The sequence below is a fragment of the Cavia porcellus genome, unplaced genomic scaffold (genome assembly GCF_034190915.1).
Source record: "Cavia porcellus strain 051 isolate PalLab524CR breed Dunkin Hartley unplaced genomic scaffold, mCavPor4.1 scaffold_9, whole genome shotgun sequence".
Classification (NCBI taxonomy): Eukaryota; Metazoa; Chordata; class Mammalia; order Rodentia; family Caviidae; genus Cavia; species Cavia porcellus.
Window position 1 is genome coordinate 11766099 of NW_026947492.1, and position 16982 is coordinate 11783080.

Below are 16982 nucleotides of genomic sequence, written 5' to 3' on the forward strand. Positions count from 1 at the left end.
GTCTGCAGAACCAGAAACCAGGAGCTGAGATATGCCCATCTAGGAGATGACTGGGAACTCATCTCTGACTTGGTAGTGAGTGTCCTTGACGCTTGGATGTTGACTTGACCACCTCCAGTCCTCAGCATAGGGGACTGCAAGATTCTTGATTCTGGTCAAAACATTTTCTGGAGTCAGCTCTGGCCGAGAAGTGGGAATTGGAGGCTGATAAAGGGAAACCACCATCATTAGAAATCCCATAAAGCCTCATTTACAACTTGCTGTCAGATGAAAGGAGCAATTGGATGTGTTGGAGGGAAAAGCAAATACTGATTTCCTTTTGGACAGCCTAGCCTCAGACAGCTGATCCCTGATTCCTGGGGGCCCCCGGAAGGTCTTGGATGAGGACATCTTATTCTTTCTGGGCTTTCCCCAACTCTGTACTTCCTCTCTTCTGTCTGTCTGGTCTGTGGATCCTTAGGCTCTGGTTTGGGGAGGGGGAGACAAAGAAGGAGCGCCCCCTCCCTCAGCCTCTCTTTCCTGGCGCACTTGCAGTGGGAAATTCCTTCTTCCACCAAGTTCTGTCCCCACTGTGCTGGGGCAGGATCGCACTGCAAGTCCCTTCCACCCGGCCTCTGAGCCAGTGACTTTGAAAGGTGATCAGAGCACCCTTCAATGACGGGTGCTCACTAGGGTGCTGGCCTGTCCCTTGACTTCTGCTGCTGTGCCACGCTGGGTTCATTATCGCTGTGGGCCATAGTTTCTGTACCCACAATGCAGATGGTAAGACAGAACTCACAGCGTCATGCGAGGACCAGATGAGAGCAGGTGTACAGAGCCTACAGTACAGTTCCTGGTAGACCGCTGGACCCCGTGGTGCCAGGCCGTCCCTGCCCTGGCAGCTTCCTGAGAAATGCCTCCACTGCCAAGGCTGGAAGGTGGTTCCTGGGTATGCCAGCGCTGGCTGGGAGGGAGGGAAGGAGGGGCAGGGAGGGGACATCTGTTTGACACTCTTGTCAGCATCCGTTACCTGGTGTGTATTTTCCCAGAAGCTGATTACATTACAGCATGTGTTGATAAACATTTGGAGTCAGAGAAGAGAGGAAACTGAGCAGAATGTTAAGCGGCTAGTGGTTTGGTCCAGAGATGCTGAGAAAGAGTTGTTTGGGATGAGCTGGAGGAGAAGACAAGGCCCCTCTCTGGAGGCTTCTTACCTGCCTGGATCCTTCTCTTTCTGACTTCTCTCCTCCCCTAGTGCTCCAGCCCCCAGAGAGCATCTAGACTTGGTCCCAGGGACAGCAATCATAGCAGGGGAAGTGTGGGATTTGAATGTCAGCCAGTCGTGGGTTCCAACCCTAGCTCTGGAGTGAAGATCGCCATGCTTGCCAGAGTTAAGCCCGAAGAAAATGCTGGTTCTTTTCCCCTTGTGCTGTTTCCTTGAAGGAAGAAGACACTCTGGGTGTCAAGCAACCCTGTCGTATTTTTATGTTATAGGAAGAAGTGACATCTTTTCTACAGCCAGCCCTGGTTAGGATCCAGGCAGGCAGCTCCGGCTGAGTATCTGGAAACTTCTGTGGCAGCCGGAGCTAAGTAATTATTTGTATAGTTATCTGCCTCCTGTTGTGTCCCCACCCTACTCCACAAACTCCTGAGGACAGGGGCTGAGTCTGCCTGGTCACATGGGGTGATCTAGGCCTCAGCAGGAACTGGCAGAAAAGAGCTACTGTCCCCACCTGATGGGTCTGGAGTACGGCCGAGACAGGCCACCTCAGAGCCCATGCTCCGCTGATTCACAATCAAGAGCGCTGGCTGCACCTCTCCCAGGCCTGCGCACAGATTACCCTGCACACAGAAGACACCCTGCGCGAAGCTTTGGTTTCTCTGAGGTTGTTCTTGAAGACAAGGACATGTAGACTTTTTTTTTTTTTTTTAATCGGTACCAGGGATCGAACTCACGGCCGCACACTTGCAAGGGAGGTGCTTATGCCGCTGAGCTAAATCCCCAGCCCCAACATGTAGACTTTTATAAGAAGGTTGTGCAACTCTATCGACGTGCGTAAAGGAACGCGTGATGGCTGCACGAATGCGACCGTCCTGTTTCCCTGCTCCCTCTCTCTGCGTGCGCCAGAAGGCCCCTGTCGCCCCAGCCCGCTTCCAGCTGTGCCAGCTGCTTTGGGGCCGCTGCCCCTGGGGTTGCCCCAAGTGGGACGAGCAGGGCTCTGCGCCACCTAGCGGCAGAGGGGCCGGGAGTCGCGCGGCTCCTTTCTCAGAGCAGGGGACCTGCGGACCTAGTCCTGCCCCTCCTCCCCCCACTGGCTGCTCCAGGAGACCAGCGGTAACCCTCTGAGCTTCAGGGTGTACAGAGACTTCCGGGGGGCGTCCGTTTCCCGGTTCCCGAGGTACCCCCGACGACTGTAAGCTGGGTCGGACTCGTGGGCATGCAGGAAGCGGCCCTCCCCCTACATTTCATGTCCTCCCTGCTGCCCCTCTCTGCCACAGAAGAGGCCATTGATCGGGAAGAGCAGCTGGACTGTGGTAGGGAAGCCGAGAGGACACGCGCGCTGGTGGGCACACACGCACAGACACGCATGCTCACGTGCACACGGAGACACTCTGCCTTCCACCAGGCCCACCGTGCCAGGCAGAGCTCTTCCTCTCAGTGCTGGCTCCTCACCTAAGTTTTGCAAGCCTCCTGGGAAGAATCACCAGAGGAGGGTTTATTCCAGCCTCACCAGCTGGACAACCCCTCCACCGTGTCCCCACTGCTGCAGCCCCTGACCTCCTCTCCCCTGATCTGATCTTCCGTGGCACTTGGGGGCCCTGTTAAATACCAGGCAAAACCAATTCTGCCAGGAAGGCGGAGCTGCTGTGGCAGCAGCTACAGTGACAAATGATACGCAGGAGTGCATGGCTGGCTGCCGTCCTGAGTGCGAGCTCAGCCGTCTGCCCTGGACGGCAGGAAGAAGTGTCCGAGACCCAGTGGGTGAGTGAGGAAATCAGGCAGGAATACTTCAGGCGGTAAGAATCACCTGAGTGTCTCTTCTTCTACCCGGAAGCCTGTCCCTGTTTGGACTAGAACGGTGGAGCTGGATTTGAGCCTCCCTTACAGACAGGGCTTCTGACTCTTCTGCAGACTTGTGTTTGATTTCCTATGTGCTGGGGAAGTTCTTACCTCTCACAGCAACTCAATTCTGAGGTCCTTGCCCGTTAGAGGCCAGGACTGCTTAGATGCTCTCCCCACGCACCTATGTCAGAGCTACAACCAGCACCCAATTACCTGTCCCTGTCCCTGGTCCTGCCCCCCATGGCTCCTGGGCTGCTGTGGGGGTGGGGAGTGGCTGGCAGTTAGTACCATAAAAAGGGATGGGCAGGAAACAGGCTCCTGACAACCTGCTTGGCCTCTCCCGCAAAGCTCCTGCTGGCCACCTGGCTGCCAGTGGGTGTGTACGCAGTGCTGGGCTGGGGCTGGGGAGAGACTGGGTGGGGACGCTGGTTTGCCTGGTTTATCATACTTCTTCCTAATTCCCACAGCCAGGGTGGAGAGCGTGGCCCTATTTGTGGGCAAGGCTGTGCCCTCTTGAGTACCTGGATGTGTGTTTCTCTACAGGCTCTTGGAATTGGAAGGGACTTTGAAAGACCCATCCCCTCACACCACCTTCTACCATGCCCATGTAAAATACTCATGTGAATTATGCTTGATTATTCCTGTGACTAGAAGCTTCCAGACCGTCCATCCTGAAGCTGAAATACTGAACTGTAAACTGTGCCAGACATCCTGGACAATACTCCCCTCTCTATTTCTGCAGGGAAACAGGACCAGAACAAGGTGTCACAAAATAGCACTCTGAGATATTTGTGAGGACCCACTACCTCCAGGCACCCTGTAAAGTGTCACGCATACATTCTCTCCCATAATCATCTAAAAACTCTCCAAGGTCACATTTGTTATTATCTCTATTTTGTTGAAGGGGAAGTCGAGGCTCAGAGAAGGGAAGGCACTTGCCAGAAATCTCACAGCCGGGAAACGACGGAGCTTATGTTCAAAACCAGGATGTTTGGCTCTGCCTGAACTTAATTTGTGCATTTATGTTGTAGACACTACACAGAGAGACCGAGCAGGGGCAAATGTGTGCTCTGGGAGGCAGAGATCAGTGGTGTTACTGCAACCCTGTGTGAGGGACTAAGGTGGCAGGAACTGTGGTGCTGGGGGCCTGGGCCAGGAGAGCGCTCCACCACCGAGCCGCACTGTCAGGCCTGCCTTTCTTCTTCCTCTTTCTTGCCTTTCCTGCTCTCCTCTTTTATCAGCATCATCGAATTTAAAAGTCAGCTTCTCGGGGTGTGTGTTCAGAGTGCTTCCAAAGCTCGAAGCTCTGCCTGCGCTTTTCCGGCCCCTACAGATCTGCGGGCCTCCACAGCCTTGGCAGAAGCACAGAATAAGTGTGGCCGGGAGAAGGGAAATAAATGGGAAGCTCTGTATTTACGTTGCACACCGGCCAAGGGTTAGGTGCTTGGTACACGGTTCAGAGAGTTTTATGTTCAATTTTATGTCCAGACAGAGTTCGAGATGAAGTTATCACTTCTCTTATAATTAGTTCGAGAAGGCTTCCCAGGCTCTGCTTTTGGTGCCTCTCCTGCCATCTCGGCTTTGCATCTGTCCTCAAGCGTAAGGCTTGGGTACAATGGGCTGAGGGAAAGAGCACTGGATTGGGATCAGGCTATCCGGTCTTTGGCCTTGGTTCTGCCACGGGCCTGCCATGTGACCTGGGTAAATTAAGCTTGCTCTTCTGGGTCTTTATCTCCTTATTTGTAAGGTGGAGGGATAAGGCTGGTCCTAGCAGCTTCTTTCAGCAGCTGTGTTCTCCAAACTCCATTCAACAGGGCTCTGGGCAGAGGAGGGCAGGTTGCGCACTGTGCAAAGACACCTGGCCAAGTGGTATCTTTAGATGGAAGTTGAGATCTGGCCTATGTTCTCCCCAGGCTGTGTGTCTTGGTAGGAACTGTGTCCATGTGGAGAAAGAGGTGCTTTTCCTGGCTGTGCATAAGTGCCACATGCAGGGCCGGGGCAGGCTGACCTCCTGAGGCGGGAGTGGGAGGTCCTAGGAGAGTAAACTCTTCGGTAAGTGGCGCTGCAAGCTGGAGACAGAGGAGTGGGCAGAGGTTTGGCCAAGGTCAGGCTGTTCTGGGAGGAGTGGTTCCCTGTCCTCCGGCCTCACTGCTGCAGTAGCTATGCCAAGTGGCCCCTTCGGAGGTGGTTCCTTCTGCCCAAGCCCCTTTGGAGGGAGTATGGAGGAATTGAGGTCCAGGGCCCCTGCTTGCATGGGGTTTCCTTCTCCAGTGCCTAGAGTTGGAGCCCCTCCTGCCAGGCCATCTGGAGGGGTGCACAGACAGGTGTGGCCCTGCCCTCAGGGAATTTAAGTCTCACAGGGCCTTTGAGCTTGGGTCTGATGGAAAGCAGCCCCTGTCCACTAGACATGGGGAAGTTTGTGGCCGTGGTGGGACAGTCTTGGTATGTGTACTGGGGGGTTTGGTCTGGCCCAAGGCAAAGGCTTTTACCGTAGGACTCAGGAGTCCAGGAAAGGCCACCAGTGTGGCCTCTATATTCATCCGCAGCAGAACCTCCGAGGAAATGTGGACAGTGGTGAAGATGTGTTGGGGATAGGTTTCTGACCTCCTCTAGTGTCTAGGCAGGATGCAGGAGTCATGGAGGAGAAGGATAGGCCACGAATGCTTCTGCAAAGATGGGGAGCAGGCAGACCATGTATGGGGGACACAGCCGCACTTTCCTTTGGTCAGAGGGTGAGGATGAGGCCACTGAGAGGTCCTGGATCTGTAGGGTGACCCAGAGCCAGTCAGCCAGATGGCACCTCAAGGGTCATTTCTCTCTCTCCCTGGTCTAGCCCTCAGAAGCCCTTCTGAGCGGACCTACTAATCCGGCCCCAAGAGGAAACCCCTTTTCTGTCTAACCCAGTCCCTTCTGGGGCCCCCCATGTTCATCCTTGCATAGCGCAGAGGGTATACAGTTTGAATTCCAGACAGATCACTCTCATGGCCAAGCCTTTTGCAGACCTAGCTGTGTAGGGCTGGGGTGGCTGTCATCTCTGCAGGGACAACTATAGGATTGTCATCATGTCTGTGCCAGGCAGGCCCACCCCTCTCTCCTGGGTGCCCACTATTCCTGCTCTTTAAAAGAAAGAGACTGCAGGGGGGCCTCATCATCTGTCTTATACTCGCTGGTGGCTGTGCCAAGCACATATCTGCTTTGAGCATGTTCCTGCCCCCTGGCTGTCTGATGTCCAGTCTCCATTCCCCAGGGCAGTGAGGCAGGGACTCTGAGCAGCTCACGCTACAACCAAGTACGTGCCCCCCACTCGGACCGATGCCAAGCTAGTAAGAATAACAATGAGCTGACATTCTTAGGCTCTCATTGTGTGCTGGATACTCTTCAAATTGCTCGCACATGTGTATTTGCTTCCTAGTGTTGCTGCAATAACTTAGCACAAACTCAGCGAATCAAAGCGACACAAGCTTGTTATCTTGCAGCTCTGCTGAGGGTTACAAACGTGACACAAGATTCTCTGGGTTAAAAACCAAGGTGTAGGAAGGGCTGCCTCCTTTCCAGAGGCTCCGGGGCCTTCCATGTCTTTACCTTGTCCAGCTTTGAGAGGTCGCCTATCTCCCTGGGCTCACGATGCCTCCTCCAGTTTCAAAGCCAGCTAATATTGTTGTATCTTCTTATGTCCTCCCTTCTTTCATAGCCTGGAGAGGTCAAGGGCTTTTAAGAACTCATTATTAGGTTGGACCCACTTAGGGAATACAGGATGATCTCTCCATCTTGACAATTGTTATCATGGTTTGGATATTTTTTTTTTATAGTATTGGAGACTGAATCCAAGACCTTTGCGTGAAAATATTCTCTAGCTGTATTACTTTTTATTTTCAGATAGTACCTCACCAGGTCTCTAAGTTGGCCAGATTGGGGTTGAATTTGTAATTTTCCTGACTCAGCCTCCCAGAATACTTAGATTAGACATGCCCCGCCACACCTGGTTGGTTTGGCTCTTAAATGTCTCCCAAAGGCCATGTGTTAAAGGCTTGGTCCCACCTATGGCACTAGTAGGAGGTGGTGAAACTCTCAGGAGGAAAGGCCTAGTAGGGGGAAGTTAGGACACGGGCACGCCTTGATGGGGAAGTTAGGACCCCACTTCCCTTCTCTTTTGTTTTGTTCTAGCATATGTGCCTGCCATGGTGTTCTGCCTCAGTGCAGGCCTAGAGACAGCTGGGAAATGACCATGGACTGAAGCCTCTGAAACTGTAAGCCAAAAGAGTCTTTTTTCCTATCATAGTGGCAGAAATTTGACTAATACAGCTATACTATAATCCCATCTGCAAAGCCCCTTTGGCTGTGCAAAGAAACATTCCCAGTTCTCTGGCACTGGGACGTGAACACTTTTGAAGCCTATTATTCTGCCAAGCACACCATCCTTCAGACTTTTCACAGGACACGTGAGCAGTAGGTTATGTTATTGGTTCCATTTTAAAGCTAAGGAGACAACGGTGCAGAGCTGCCGAATAATTTGCCAGTGCTTGCTTTGGCAGCCTCAGTCTATTTAGGATACAAACTGGGGCAGCCCCACAGGAGGTGGGGATGGACGCGTTCTGCATGGTAGGCGGCCAAATCCCCTTAGATCAGCTAACAGTGAAGTCACACTTTTGCTGTTTTCTAAGCACCTAGGCCTGGGCCAGACTCCCCGGGTGTGTGATAAAACTGAACCCCGGTACTGAGCTCCTGCTCTTTTCCCATCCTGGCGCTTTATGACAAGGTGGAGATCTTCCTGCAGGGAACAAATGGAGAAAGGATTTGAGCTCTCATGGGGCTCACAGCCTAAGGGGCAGGGGTGGACTCAGGTGGAGGCAGACAGAGCTGGCTGCCTTGTTCCTTGTGGCCCTTGCTGGATCAGCCCAGAGCCCTGAGACCTGGCTTTCCAGGCTGTTTCTACCCATTCATCATGGTGGGGAATGGGCCCTGGGTGAGGCCAGGGATGTGCAAATCAAGGAAATTAAGATCAATTGTGGGGGGGGGGGCAGCATCCCCTGGCAAGCTTCTAGCTGCAGAGACACTCGGGAACTTTATGGATATTTTGTCCCATTTTGTGACCCAGCTGGGAGTCAAAAACATGCCAGCTCAGCAAAAGGCCACCTTAATATGCTTCTGCCCAACGCTGCAGGGGGTCACATCAGTAGGATCCACAGTCCCCTCCCAGACATGCTGGTGGCCCTGCTCCCTACCTTCTGGGACCACTAAAATCAGCATCCTTGCCATGGGCCTCTTCTCAGCCTTGTGCTGCTGGTTCCTTTCTCTTCCATGCTCCACACAGACCTCTGGAGGACTGAGCTTGGGGACCTGGCCCAGGGAGGGAGACAATCTTCGTCACCTTGATAGCGGTATGTCACTTGGTCTCTGCTCCTGCCTCCTCTCCCTTCTGTGTCCCAATGCCCACACCAGCCTGAAGGTTCTTTCTGTTTCTTGCCAGAGCCAGCCATTGAGCAAACTCTTCTGCTGACCAAGCTCCAAGAAGTTGTGTGCACCCCAGGAGCAGAGACCCCGTGGCTTTTTGGTGGCATTGGCAGGAGGGTGCTGGCTGCAAAGACAAGAGCTAAATGAATTCTTCAGGTTCCCGAGTCCTCGCTGGCTTTTGGCCCTGGTCCTTGGCCTGCCCTTCTCTGTCCTGTGCTGAGAGGGACAGCACCTGTGGCTGACGCCAAATGAGGCTTGGAGAGGATGGAGCCTGACCTGGAGTGGGGGCGAGGCACTGGGCCTGAGGACAGCTGGGGCTATGCCCCCTTCTCTGAGTGGCAGCTACAACATTGCAAAGGGAACTCCTACTTGCTTAGCCCTGGGGCCCAAGTGGAGTGAAGGAGAGGCTTCTCACTATCCAGCCACCATCTGCGGGAGGCCCCCACGTGAGCACCAGCTGAGTGTCTTCCTGAACTGTGGATGAAGCAGCCCCAAATGCCTGGCCACATCCATCTCAGCTACACAGGAGGCCTCATGATGTGATGGGGCCCAGGGCCAGGAGAAGGGGAACAGAGTCGGGAGGTGGGGCTCCTGTCCTTTTCGCCGTGGGCAAACTGGAAGCAGAAGGAAGTTTGGGGAACTGCAGACCCCAAAGTTCTGGAATACAGGGTGAGAGAGTCAGCATCTTGGGGCGGCAGGCAACTCTCAGGTATCCCACTGTTCACTGCAGCCTGAGTCCACCCCTTCCCCCCTGTGAGCCTGCAGAGCTTTCTCCGGCTTCTGTCAGTCTGTGACTCTCAGCACCCGTGATTTGTCTTCTGGCCTTGGGGAGGTGGCTTAACCTCGGTGCCTCAGAGCGAGCACAACAATAGTACCTGTCTAGTAGGGTTATTATGGGGATTAAATGATTTAAATACAAAGTGTACCGAAAGGCACCTGCCACGTAGGAAGTGCCACATAAGTATTAGTTATTATAATAAGTATTATTACTCATGCTATTTAAAAGACCATAGTATGTTCTGAGACTGTAGGATCCGGAGTCAAGCAGACTTGGGTTGGAGCGCTAGGTGTTTCCCTGAGAGGCTCAGTGACCTTGGGAAAGGGGCTCCACCTTCTGAGTCTCTGCATGCTTCTCTGTGCCATGGGGCTGATGACTTTGGTCAAGACAGATAAGATGTGCCTAATGGCTGTAAAGCACCTGGATGACTTTGTCTTCTTGCTTGGACCACGGGTTTAGGGTGGTCTCTGTGGGAGCAAATAGGACTCCCAAAAAATGTGTGACCCTCAGGGTGACCATACTGCACAGGAGATTGCTCAGGCAGTGGGCTTGCTCTTGACTGGACTATGTGAGGAATCCTGGTCCTGCTGCTCAGCCCCCTGGGACCTGGGAGCAGGGAGGCAGCAGGTGAGGTGCATTTCTCTTCCTGACTTCTTGGATGATGCAAGCTGTGTTCTTTCTCCCAGCCAGACCTCCTCCTGCCATTCGCTTCCTTGGTCAGAAGCCTTCCAGGCTGGATGTGACAAAGGAACATGACTTCTGCTGTCCTCCTGGCACCCATCCCTGTTCTTCCCTGGGACAAGGGAGGACAGGTCTCAGCACAGTCCTGTCCACTGCAGCGCTGTTAGTCCTGTTGGTGGTGAATGAGGTGCCATAAGGATCTAGCCTGGTTTCTCCTAGTGTGCAGGCGGGAGGTGGGGAGAATGCAGTTTTCTGCAGAGTTTTGGCTTTGAGAAGCCTAAACGTGAGTCTGGCCCAGAGTGGAATAGCTGAGGACTCTCACAGGGCACAGCTCTCCTGTGCAGAGGCCTCCTCCTCCTGCCTCTGTCCCACTCACACTAACAGGACTCGGGCTTGCTGCAAACCCAAAGGAATCCCCATCAAAGGACACCGCAGTGCAGGTCTCTGGCTCTGGCTGAAAGCGGAGAGCTGAGCTGGTGATCGCGTGGCAGTGGACCCGTGCTCTGCTCTCAGCTCCGCTGTCCATGTGAGAGCTGTCTCAGCACAGGACAAGGTGGACTCCAGTTACATGCTTCTGGGTCACCTCTGGCTTCAGGATTTTAAGAAGATGGTGGTACTTAGGGAGCCCCTGGGAATTTCTTTTCTTTTTTTTTAATTTTGAAACAAATTTAAAAAAAGATACAGAATTTCAAACCAAGATACTAGGAGGTTAACAGTGGTTAATGTATTACGTATTGTTATCTTAAAAGTAGTTGCTCAGATTACAAAACAAAGACTGAAGACATAAGAAATTGATCAAACAATGTAAGTACAAAGTGTTCTTTTCTATGAACTAATACAGATTAGTAGAATAGTTATTCTATCATATGTATGTATGTGTATTTCCTTATCCCTTCTTTTCTCTCCTTTTCTCTGCTCTAGTTACTCTTTCCTTTTGAACAGTTTCTTCCCCTTTCACTTTCACAGTATCTATTACACATTTTGGATCTTATTTACCATTTTAGTTTTTACACAAGGGAAACTATACGATATTTGCATACAAGGCTCTGGTTTATCTCACCAGCCCCTGGGAATTTTCAACACAAATTAGCCCTGGGAACATAAACTGGGGACCGAAGGGGAAGTGCCTGCCTTGTGGTTGCTCAGTGCCAGGGACTTCACACTCCTTATCTCACCCAACAGAAACTGTCCTCTCCCGTTCCTTTTCCCTCTCCTCCTTTATGCAGAAACGTGGACTTTCGAAGGCCCACGTGACCTGTCCCAGGCTGCACAGTGGAAGAGGCCGAGGCAGAGTCAGGGATTTGACTCAAAGTCAGCGAAGTCTGATGTCCAGGTTGTGATTTGAGCTTGGTCCACAGCAGAGCTGGACAGGCCAGGGTTGGAGTGGGTATTTGGAGGTCATTGTGCTGACGGGGATGTCATGTGTAGTGTCCAGAGCAGGAAGGGTTTTCTCAGAGCTGGGGACGTCATGCTCAGGGGCATTCACCTCTGTGGAGGAAGCTGGAAACTCCTTAGCCGAGAAGCAGTGTAGCAGCCATGGCAGCGAAGGCAAGAAAGGACCTGAGCAGCATTCAGGAAAGCTGACAGCAGGGGTCCCAGGGAAGGGGGCCCTAAGGGTGCCTGGTCCCCAGAAGTGTGGTGGTGCCCACTACATCCCTGCCAGACACACTCTTCCCTTGGCTGTCGGCCTGCTGTCACAGATGCAGACAGACCTGTGCCTGGCCCACTCTGACAAAATGTCACCTCCTGGCACTCACGTTGACTCTGGGGTTCCCAGCCCTGCCCGTGTGTGTGTGTGTGTGTGTGTGTGTGTGTGTGTGTGTGTGTGAGAGAGAGAGAGACCATTCTGTGGTGCATCCTCTGTTGAAATAGCCTGGTGGTTCACCAGCCTCTCCATCCCTCTGGTAACCTATTCCTTAAGATCAAGGACTCAAATACCAGGCCAAGCTCTTGCTGCCCTTCTCCCTGGGGGCTGCTGAATAATAGGCCAGTGGAGAAGCTTGGAGTTATGCAGTGATCCCCAAGCCCTGGTGGGTCGGAGCCGGAAGGAGTTTCCTGCTCTCCAGTTTAGTGAACAGGCTTCCAAACCCTCGACCTAAAACATGGAACCTCAGTTCTGATCACATCTCACGAGGAGAAGCAGACAGGCGAAACTGCTAGTACTCGGGTGGGTGGAGTTCTCAGCTCTCTCCCATCATCACCTCACCTGTGCAGAGTGAGAGAACTTCCTGCCTCAGAACCTTGACAAGTACAGATGAAAACTCACCCATTCAGCCCACTAGTTCTCCAGTAAGACCAGCAGCATCAGCAGCAGCTGGAGACTTATTAAAAATGCAGATCCTGAGCCCCTCCTCCCCCTATGCTGACTCAGGAATCTGGGGCTGTGACCTGCATTGTGTGTCTCCCAAGATCCCCGGTGATTCTGATGAGTGCTCCAGTCTGAAAAGCGCCAAACATTTGTTTTGTAGATGGGGCACTGACACCCAGAGAGAAGCATGACCTTATGCCAGGTCACGGAAGCTGGCATAGTGGTCAGATTATGATCCCAGGTGAGACTGGCGAACTTGGGGCGTGATTGGTCATTATTCATGAGATAAATCTGGGGAGGCTTCTGGGAAGAGGCAGAGTCAGGAGGAAATGGGCATGTTTGAGCACAGGCCCTTGGGAGCCAGTGCCAAGGGCAGGTCTGCTGCAGGGAGGGCCCAGGTGGGAGCGAGGCTGGCAGGGGAGGGAGCACACGGGCGCGGGGTGTAGGAGTGGAGGCACTCAGCTCTCGGCCCCACTTCCAGGTTCTCAGAAGCCCTAGGACCTCTCCCATGGGATTAGAAGGTGGTTAACATGTCTGGCTAATTAACCGCTGCCTGTTACCGAGGAGGGAGGAGAGGGGAAGCAGCCAGCCAGCCGCTTTGAAAGGCAGGCTGCTCCTTGACAAAGCTGGCCTGCGGAGGTTTCAAAGAGGACTTCTGAGCGGCCTGCGTGTTTCATGTTCATTAGATCCTTGCTTCTCAGGCTCAGAAGACAAACTGGGATTTAAGGGTTTTCTTCCCTTTTGGAGATGTTGCATTCTAAGCTGAGCTTTCAGCTGGGAGGAGGCCCAGTGACTGAGCTCCTTCCTCCTCTAGGTCCACAGCCTTGGCTCAGCTCAGCTCCACCTTCTCCACACTCTGAAAGCTTCCCAGGCAACCATTCCCCAAGTTTTGCTCCAACCCCTGCCTACGTTAGATAAGCAGGTGCTATTGGGTACCTAGGGGCATCCGATGAGCAGTATAGTACAGATATTTCTGGACCTTAAATTCTGTGAGATTGGGGGGAGGACCCTGGATGTTGTTTTTATCCCCCAGCCATCTATCTAGATGCTCAATAAATTTTGACTGAATGAAGGAGTGAATGAAAGGGCAAATATTTGCCCCTTGCTCAGGAACCCATTCCTGCTGTTCCCACCCTATTTTATGTCTCAGAAAACTACATTTCCCAGGCTCCCTCTGGCTTCTGGATGGGTTCAGCCAATCAGAGGCACTGGAAGAAGGTGAATGTGAGTGGTGGGGAAAGTGGGCTATTTCTTTCCTGGGTGTCTTGTCTGACTCTGCAGTCTAGATGTCTCCTCTGTTGCTGCTGAACAGCCTTCCCAGTGGCCTGACTTCCTCCAGAGGCCCAGTGGCTCCAGCTGCTGCCCGATGACCTCAGCCTTTAGTCTTTAGCCTTAGACCAATGCTTCTCTCTGGGAGGGGGACAATTTCCTTCTGTGGCTCACTATGGAACACTCTGCCTCTTCTGTCAGTGACAACCAAGCTCTTCATTTTAGTCCTTCTGCTCGAAAAGCCTACAGTGGTTTCTGTGTATGTGTGTGTGTGTGTGTGTGTGTTTTGAGCAGACTCAATGGAATGAATGTTGAGTGGCCTCCATGATATCTTGAGGAACAAGATTGTATACAAGCAGTCTGTTTTTTTTTTTTTGGTCTTTTTCATTTTTATCGGTACCAGGGATCGAACTCACGACTGCCTGCTTGCAAGGCAGGCGCTTATGCTGCTAAGCTAAATCCCCAACCCCACAAGCAGCCTGTTCTGAGCTGGTTTGACCTGCCAGGGATCTGGAGTCCTCCAGATGTGGCTGCCTATGGCAGGGCGTGTGCCTCTGGCCCATGGGCGATGGTCTGGCCCTTTCTATCCCAGGATTGCTCACCCCCTCTGAGCCTGGTTCTGCTATATGCTGCAAAAGGGTAAAAACTGACCCATCTCAGCCCAGTTAGGATGACTCCTAGCAAAAATTAGCAAATAATAACTTGATGAGGACCTGGAGAAATTGGATTTCCTGTAAACTTTTTGGTGGGAAAACATGGTGTGGTTGTTGTGGAAATCACTAAATTCAACATAGAATTCCTATAGGACCCAGCAATTCCACGTCTGAGTATATGTTGAGGAAATTTGAAAGCAGAGACCCAGAGAAATACTTGTAGCCTCACATTCATAGCGGTATTATTCACGATAGCTAAAATGTAGAGGCAGCCTAAGTATGCAGACAGATAAGTAGGTAAGCAAAATGTATGTACATAACAAAGTGCATTATTCAGCCTTAGAGAGGAAGGAAATTCTGAACCTTAGATCATTAGGCTCAGTGACGTAATCCTGACATGAGAGACCGATACTGCATGACTCCATCTTCCACACCTGTGCTGCCAAAATCAGAGACGGAAAGTAGAATGGGAGTTGTCAGGGGCTGGGAGGAGGGGAAATGTGTACTTAGCTAATGGGTATAGAATTAAAAGAATTACGGAGGTGGATGGTGGAAGGGTTGCACATTATGAGATGTCTGTATCTTTATCTATATTGATATCTGTATCTGCCGCTGAAGCATACACTTCCCGGTTAAGATGGTAAGTTTTGCATCATGTGGTATATTGCATATACTAAAATTCAAAATGAAATTTGAAAAAACCAGTGTAGCGTACGAGATGGCACAAAAGCACAGCGAGGTGCAGAAGGGAAAATGCCTCTCGCCGCCTGCCAGACCCCGTTCCAGCCTTTCAGTCGTCCTCCTGTGCAGCTCACAATGACACTGCTGGGAAGATCATCTTACCCTCATTTTACAGCACAGATAGCGACGCTAAGAGCTTAAGTGACCCCTTTCCTTTTTCACAGCCAAATGGTCGCTAAGTTCTGTCCATTTTCTCTCTCTTTGCCTCCTTCCTCCAACCTACACGTCCTCGCTGCTCCCTTGAAGCGCCCAGCCCTCCTTCCGTCTGTCCCTCCTTCCAGCAGCCTGCCCCCAGCTCCCTTTGCTGCCGTCCGCCATTCACACCTCTGCTAGGGCCATTTTCTAAAATGCAAGTGAAACTGTGCATCCTATTGCTTAAAACCCTGCAATAGCTCCTGTTGCCTGGGGAATAAGACCCAGTTTCCCTGGCACACAAGGCCCACCCGAAAGCAGCTTCAGCCCCATTCCTGTCCCCAGTGGTGTCTCTTTCTTCCCCCTTAACTCTCACACCCATAATTCAGCCTCATCGAGCCGCTTAGAGTCTGTCCAGCAGAGCTGCTAGGTTGTACCTCCTGGCCTTTGCAAGGGTTGTCCCTGTAGCTCAGGGACCTTTCCTCCTCGTGTCCTTGGGGCATTTTGGAGCCAAGTTTTTGGCATCACTTTCCCAGCTCCCCTGCTCAGGAATGGGTCTCTTTTCCCTACTCCCATGTCTTTGCATTCCTCTTCTATGTGTGACTCAGTTCCCCCTCCTAAACTGCAAGCACCTTGACAGCAGGACCCATGGTTCATCCAGTCACTTGTTTCAAAGCATATACTGAATACTCACTTCATGCCAGGCACAGTGCCAAACCCTGGGACACGTGGTTCACGCTGTGGAGTATTCGGTTCAGTGTGGGATGACGGTTACATTAACAGCAATAGCAACACATATCATCATAGATTATGAAGAAGAGAGCGCCTGGGGTCCTTGGGGTCTGGTGCTGGTTGGTATGTAAAGCAGTCTAGTCTTTGGCCCCTACCCTCTCCCTGGGCACCAGTGGAGCCTCACAGCACAGCCTGTGTACAGCTCTGCTGTCCACTGGTCTGCATGTTCCCTGCATGAGGAACTCAGTCTCTTCAACATGTGTCTCCAAAATGTGGCACATGGAGGGGGTGGATATGGAAATGGCGAGTTGCCATGACGATGCTGTAGTGTCCTCATGTGTGACTGAAGAGGAGTCTTGCCATCTGGAGGAGCCCACGCCAGTGGGCAGTAGGGTTAGGGCTATGGCCATGGGGTTAGGGCTGCCCTTCCTCTCTGAGCACCACTTCTCCACGGCCACGGAACCAAGGAAAAGAGGACTCCCGTCACCTTGATATTCACTAGCTGTGTGCCCTTGGGCAAGTCGCATAGTTTTCTAAGCCTCAGCTTCCTCATTTGTCAAGTGGTGGGACAGTGGCACTTGTCTGGCCACGCGTTTACTATGAGGAGTGAATACACGGGAAGACCTAGAGCAACGCCTGGCAGAGATGACGAGCTCCGTGCATCCGAACTGTTCTTGTGATTTTTTATTGCAGGTTTTCAGCCAGTGCCTATTGATAGGGCTTTTTGGCACGGTTAGAGAGACAGAAAATATAAAATAAAAGTGGCCTTTATTCTAAGAATGTGGAGAGAACCCACGACCACTGGGGTCTGGCTTTCTCTGCCAGACACATGTTGTGTGGGGCATACATATAGTTTTGGTCTGGGTGGTACTAGAGGGGCATTGCTGACGCCCAGGTAGCCCATTGGAACTCATTTCCCTGCACAGGTAAATTGCCTGGGGGAGGGGAAGATGCCCTCAAGGTGGGCTTCCCTCGGTCCCGCCCCCCACTGCTGTAGTGTTCTATCTAGGGCAAAATCCTTTCACCTGTCGTGAGTGTGCATCTCCTCACCCAGTCCCACACCCGACCCCGGCCCCTTTGGCCCTGTACGCACCAGAGTCCCACCCACCCCCCAGCTGTGGGTAGCGGGGTTAATTAGGCTTGTTGACAGGAGTGTGATCGTAGCTGCTATGTGAGTCAGCAGAGAGGGCCAAG

General features: G+C 52.3%; 1 long non-coding RNA gene across 2 annotated transcripts; it reads left to right on the forward strand.

The window, feature by feature from the left end:
- Positions 1-1865: 1865 nt before the first annotated feature.
- On the forward strand, positions 1866-10768 carry LOC134477627 (uncharacterized). 2 transcript variants are annotated; one of them, XR_010049670.1, is made up of 4 exons: positions 1866-2997; positions 7208-7290; positions 8355-8421; positions 8511-10768. It is a non-coding gene; the product is annotated as an uncharacterized LOC134477627 (long non-coding RNA). The 2 variants fall into 2 exon arrangements; XR_010049671.1 differs by having other exon boundaries at positions 1867-2962.
- The last annotated feature ends 6214 nt before the right edge of the window (positions 10769-16982 follow it).